Source organism: Neofelis nebulosa, chromosome 1, assembly GCF_028018385.1.
Source record: "Neofelis nebulosa isolate mNeoNeb1 chromosome 1, mNeoNeb1.pri, whole genome shotgun sequence".
Classification (NCBI taxonomy): domain Eukaryota; kingdom Metazoa; phylum Chordata; class Mammalia; order Carnivora; family Felidae; genus Neofelis; species Neofelis nebulosa.
In genome coordinates, this window is record NC_080782.1 from 74,072,479 (window position 1) to 74,078,478 (window position 6,000).

Genomic DNA, 6,000 nt, shown 5'->3' on the forward strand with positions numbered 1-6,000 from the left:
CCACTATTAGCAAATGAAACGTTTGGAACTCTTTTCTTTTGCTTTTCCTTCATATATACATTTTCTTATGTTTTCTAATATAAATAAGTACTTTGCTTCCAACACATTATTAGAATTTTCCTTACATTATTACTTTCCTATTTCAAAAATATTTATGGGGGCGCCTGGGTGGCTCAGTCGGTTAAGCGTCCGACTTCGGCTCAGGTCATGATCTCACGGTCCGTGAGTTCGAGCCCCGTGTCAGGCTCTGTGCTGACAGCTCGGATCCTGGAGCCTGCTTCAGATTCTGTGCCTCCCTCTCTCTCTGACCCTCCCCCATTCATGCTCTGTCTCTCTCTGTCTCAAAAATAAATAAACATTAAAAAAAAAATTTTTAAAAATCTTTATGAACTACTTAATATTATACATCCCCATACTATCTCATTATTTAACAGTATGTAACACTTTATTGTATTATCAATTGTAAGACCCACCATTACTTTAAGTACTCATCATAAAATTACAACAAAATACTCCCATTCACTAGGTTTGTTTTAATTTTGTAAACACTGATAAAACATTTTATAACTATTTATATAAAGATATTTACCATCTATCACATATATATATATATCAATTTTTGTAAATGTAGTTTAAGGTATCACTATAAATTCTTCATTTTCTAAGTCAATTGCTGTGAATACTTTTTAAAATGTGTATTTATTTATTTTTAAGAGAGAAGGAGAGCAAGTGAGTAGGGAGGGGCAGCAGAGAGAGAGGGGGACAAAGGATCTGAAGCAGGCTCTGTGTTGACAGCAACAAATCCGAGGTGAGGTGGGGCTCAAACTCACAAACTGTGACATCATGACCTGAGCTGGAGTTGAATACTCAACTGACTGAGCCACCTAGCCACCCCTGCTGTGAATACTTTTACCACAGAGTCATGTACTGTTTAAGTTTTCCACACGCTGTCGTCATCCCATGTGGAACTAAGAGTTCTATTGATGCAGACATCTCAGAGAGGGGCCCATTGTACTTTGTTGGACAGCACTTGACTGTCAGAGCAAAAGTCTGTTTCGCTTCAGCCCCTTCATATTTTTCTAGTTGGAAATTTGGAAAGGATTCAGTCAATCTCTCTGATTATACTTCAGCTGAGGGTGTTCAGGAGCCTTCATGCATTGTTATTGCACCCTTCTTCCAGAGAGTTCATGAATCTCATTGGGCCAGATATGACCCAGGGTCCACCTTGTTCTGATTCTAAACACAGAATTGCCAAACGTGGGATCACAGACTCTCATGTAATGGAAGAAAAGAATACTGCATCAGCTTTCTTCTTCAGGTTTCCAGTAGAGTCTGAGTTTTCACTTATGTGTTAGACCTAGAAGCTGATTGGCTCTGAAAAGGTAACTCAGACTTTGGAAGTGAAAATGAACCAAATGTAATAAAGTTGTAATCCTCCTGGAATCCTTTTTTTTTTTTGGTATATTTACATATTTATATTTTATATTTTATTCAGTTTATACATTTTTAGTTTACTTATATACCTTCTTTTTGTTGGTTTTAATTCTTTATTTCCTTCTCTAGCTTTTATTCTTCTCATAAGCAAGATTATTTTCATAGTTTTATGGAATATAATAGATCATAATAAAATCCTTTTCATTTATTCAACTTCAGTATGCCTTATAAATACTATAGAGATTCCACTGACATTTACTGTCATCAGTGAGCTACTTTGTATCCTGATTTTGATGAACCCATCATTTTACTGAAGAGAGCAAGCAGAACTCTGAATGGAACTCACCCAAACTCCACCACTTTGATTGTTGTCTATGCTCTTGACAACACAAATTTAAAAATCCTTTAGAATAAATCTTTTAAAATGATACTTCACACTTCTGTGTGTCTTTACCACCTACAAATCACAATAACGAAACACATGCTACTTTCCATCTCTTCTTTCATTCCTTCCCCAATCAAAAAACTTCAAACATTCATCCATGCTTGTCTAGCACACAATTGATATCCAGTTTAGAAAAACACTTTTATTTTTGCAAGTAATAGAAGTTCTCTCGGCCTATTTGGCAAGGTAACAATTGAGTCTGTTTTCTAAACTATACCTGCTACATGACTAACTTCTTTGAAATAAGCCTCTTAGTTTCAACTCACTGATATTTTCCTTGCAGTGTATACATTTCTATGTAATTTGCTTCTCTCATTTCCAACTGTGCTATTATGCTCCTAGTTACCAATGTCAAAGTAACTTGAAAGACTGATTGGTTGATTGATTGATTGATTGATTTATAAATTCCTGACATTGGTTGTCAGGACATTTTTTCCTTTTGATTTTCTGTTTTCTTTATTTATCAAGAAGATATTTTTTAATCATTTCATACAGAGATTTTCATACTTTCACCTTTATTACTTTGGAACTTTAAACTATAAACACATTGTTATTTCAAACTTATTAACTCTAAATTTCTATGAAGAAAATCCCCTCTGCTTTTCTTTTTACCATGTGCTTTATAATCTCCTCATTTCTGTTTCATTATAATTTAAGTAAATTCAACCTCTGCCAAGTAAGAATATCTATTATATCCCCATCATAAAGTAAGATCTTGGAATGAGAAGTTCAGTAAGTTATTTTTTATGCCCCTAGGGTAATCCCATCTATTAAAAGGAGATACATAAAACATTATAAAACTATATGAAGTTCTTTAACTGGTACACTTACCAAATTTAGGGAGAACACCAAAGAAGATACAATAAATCTTTCAGGAGTGGATGGGGGAAACATCATAGGGAAGGAATTGAGAATACTGCAAACTTTGATATAGGCTAACAAAACAAAGGAACTATCTTCAAGTGTACAGCTGTTTTAGAGGCCTAATGACCCTTAAAGCCTTGAACTAAAAGGGAAGAGAAGGGAAAATGATAATAATAAAAAAGTCCAGAATGCCCATTCATGGGGTACTTGCATTTCCTAGTCTCAGAGGAAACATTAGAGTGATAAAAACATAATAAACATACTAAGTGTTTTCCTTTGAAGAAGTAGGACACTATTTACTTTGCCCATTTATGTTATCATATTTCAAAATGTTTTCTAAAAATTTTTGCAAAATTGTTATCAGAACTAATTTATGGACTCAAGGAGGAAACTGTTATCAGTACTTGGTCTTATCTTTACCTCAATAGGTATTGTTTAAGTTGATATATTTATTTACTAAAAACTGTTCCAAATAAAATATAGATATTTAAATAATTCATATCTAGAACAAAAAGATTTCTCTACTTAAAATAAGCCAAAATATTTTGAAAATTCTGAAGAAATTTTCCGAAGTGCAGTTTTAAAAAAATGGGTAGACAAAGATTATCTGGTTTAAAATCATGTCAGACTGGCAGGATCTTGCACACATTTTGAAAGATTTGCTGTTTCTGGGGCACCTGGGTGGCTCAGTCGGCTGAGCGTCCGACTTCGGCTCAGGTCATGATCTTGTAGTTGATGAGTTCAAGCCCCGCGTCGGGCTCTATGCTGACAGCTCAGAGCCTGGAGCCTGCTTCTGATTCTGTGTCTCCCTCTCTCTCTGCCTCTCCCTGGCTCATGCTCTGTCTCTCTCTGTCTCAAAAATAAAGATAAACATTTAAAAATAAATACAATAAAATAAAAAGATTTGCTGTTTCCTAATATTATATACCCCATAATCTAGCATCTCTTCTTATTATTTTACAGCTCCTTTGCCATCACAATAGAAATAGAATTTGATTAAAGAACTATTGATTGGGGTGCCTGGGTGGCTCTAACTCAGGTAAGCATCTGACTCGTGAATTCGGCTTAGAGTATGACTCCAGGGTCATGGGATCAAGCCCCTCATTTATTCTCTCTCTCTCTCTCTCTCCTCTCTCTCGCTCTTTCTGTCTCCCCCTCTGCTCCTCTTCTCCACTCATGTTCTCTCTCTCTCTCTCTCTCTCAAATAAAAAATAAATATAAAAAAAGAATTATTGATACATGTGGAATCTTCCCAAAGATCTATGGTACTTAAATTCTAGTAGATAGAAGAATCAGTAGGAGAGATTTTATGTTAATTTCTTAAATGTATCTCTGTGTACTCTTTGACTTGTAGCCATTTGAATATCCTTCTAATGTTATCCTAGAAATATGTTTTTATTTATAATAATAAATAACAATTTTGAGTGCTTTAAATTATAGAAACACACTAGAGGCGAGTCTTTGCATTTCATTGACATTGATTGCCCTATACAGGTAAAACATCAGTCTGTTAGTAGCTTACTACCTTAAGTTGTTTGGTTGAGGTAACAGCATATTCTAAATTACACTCTTTCCAAAAACATGCATTTTACTAATGATTCAGATTACTTAAAACCACACAAATTTAATTTTCTTTTATAATCCTAAGAAAATTAATATATTTACTGAAGGTAAAGTATCCTGTACATATGTACCGTGTCTTGAGTAGCTAGCAAAGATAGTGCTATTGTGTCTGTAATTTGAACAATTTGGCTCCTATATCTGCTGTAACTCTCTTCTAGGTATATGGTGATGTCAGGGTGTAAAAAAGTGAGTGCATCTTCATATCTCTTCATTTCTATATCCTCAACAAGCTACCTGCCACCCACACTCATGTCTGCCTTTGATCAGAAGAGGCTTTACCTTTCCCTCTTCTGGTTCCTGCCTTGACTATCATTTCCTACACATGAAGCATGCATGAAAACCTAAAAAAGAAGCTCTTTATATAAAGTTTTTGATAATTTTATCTACACCATATGGGAGAAGAAAAGTTGAAAGAAAGACACACTGACCTATTTATATACAGACTCACACAAAACCGCACACTCACACATCCAACAGACTTTATTTTTCCCAATTTAGCTAATTTAGTTCTTCAATGTCTTGTGAAAGTTTGAGACCTTTCCGGCCAAATTACCAAGGATTCCCATATGTTCTGTATATAAGATTGGTTCACACCAAGACCACTCCATCTGGCCCTGAATTACATGTCTTTATACTCTAAAGGGGAATCTAAATCTTTCCCTATTTTGGATTATATCCTTATCTTCTTCAATTAATTTGATATCCGATAATATTAGTGCTAATCACTCCTTTCCCTTTCCTAACCACATACTCCCTAGGGTGAATGGGCAGAGGGTAGAGATGAGTAATGTCAGGGGTTAGTCCTTCCCCAAGAGATTTGGGCATCTGTTTCTTCTTAAAATACCAGTATGCTCTTTACTCTTTAGTAATGTAACGTAACAATAATGAATTAAATAATTTTGCAACATATTATGGTTTTATTTTTTAATTCTACTCTTTCCCATATGGAAAAATGAAAATTATAAGGAAATGACCAGGTTTCTGACTGTTTTGTGTTGATTATTGTTTTTGCTTTCTGTTCAACAGTAACTTCAATAACTACACTTAAATATATTGCCTGATATTACAGTTCAGTTTTTCTTCTTGTCTGCACTTGATGTTTGCAAGCTCTGAGAACTGCTTTTATTAGTGTCTTACACTCTTTCTTTTTGGGCCTCATTATAAACTGGAATGTGACTGTTCACATTAAGGACCTTTGCTTAATTCTACCACAGCAGTGTTTTTGTTTGTTTTTAAGCTGTATCTCAACTTATTAATACATACTTTGATTAAGTAAAATTAACAGCATGATCAGTTGGTTTGCAATTCTCATACTGTCTTTATTCAATTTATTAAAACTAATACAAAAGAAAGCAAAACAAAAACATTTCACCAATTTGCCTAACCCCTACTGCCGGCCTCTGGTAACCACTAGTCCACCAGTCTGTTCTCTATGTTGATGAGCCTGGGATTTTTTTGCTTTTATTTTTGTTTTAGATTCCACATTTAAGGCAGATCATATCTGTGTTTCTGTGACTTATATCTCTTAGTATAATTCACTCAAGGTCCACCCAAATTGTCACAAATGACAAGTTTTTAGCTTTATTATGACCAAATAATATTCCAGCATGTGTGTGTGTGTGTGTGTGTGTGTG

General features: G+C 34.5%; 1 long non-coding RNA gene across 1 annotated transcript in view; it reads left to right on the forward strand.

The window, feature by feature from the left end:
• The window catches only part of LOC131509596 (uncharacterized), a 161,137-nt gene extending 157,356 nt beyond the window's left edge, over positions 1 to 3,781 (forward strand). Inside the window, exon 3 of the long non-coding RNA XR_009260601.1 lies at positions 3,707 to 3,781. This is a non-coding gene — a long non-coding RNA (uncharacterized LOC131509596). The remainder of the gene's footprint in view (positions 1 to 3,706) is intronic.
• Positions 3,782 to 6,000: the final 2,219 nt, after the last annotated feature.